The sequence below is a fragment of the Perca fluviatilis genome, chromosome 7 (assembly GCF_010015445.1).
Source record: "Perca fluviatilis chromosome 7, GENO_Pfluv_1.0, whole genome shotgun sequence".
NCBI classification, from domain to species: domain Eukaryota; kingdom Metazoa; phylum Chordata; class Actinopteri; order Perciformes; family Percidae; genus Perca; species Perca fluviatilis.
In genome coordinates this window covers 20630802-20631457 of record NC_053118.1, presented here as the reverse complement: position 1 = coordinate 20631457, position 656 = coordinate 20630802, and positions in this window count along the sequence as shown.

Sequence of the window (656 nt, the reverse complement as noted above, 5' to 3'; positions counted from 1 at the left end):
ATAACTCCTATTTAAAAAAATGCATTATTTTGACTCCTATAATATCGTACTATCCTGTATTGAAGAGAAGTGAGTAAAAATGGAGGTCACCCTGACTGCTCAGAACATGTTGCATGCTGGGTAAATAAGAGCCAGGTAAGATAAGATGTGTTTAAGAGAGTCAATATCGTTCTGTACTGTAAAGTTATGCTGTAGAGTGACAGTGGCTGAGTAATCAAAGCAACGTCATCAGCCTGATTTTATCAGCTCTAATTACACATTACTGGGGACAGGTGTGTTAGGAGGGAGAGAATAGAGGGGATGATGGGATAACATACTGTAAGAGTGAGAGACAGGCACAGATAGAGAATTATGGAAGTGCGATATTAAAATGCTGGAGAGACCATTTAAAACATTTATTTTAATGTTTTGCTCACACGGTGCGTATTTTTAAATAAATGTGTGTTTAATTTAATAACATTAAAGAAAATGGGGGGCAACAGCAATTTTTTTCAACCAGGGCCTTTGCAATTCAGCCATGTCTTATTGGGGTCCAAACGAAATTATCAAGGAACTACTTCAAACCTGGGCAAGTAAAACTAATACTATATCTATATAGTATGTGTATTATACATGCATACTATATAGGGCTGCAGCTATCGATTATTTTTGTAATA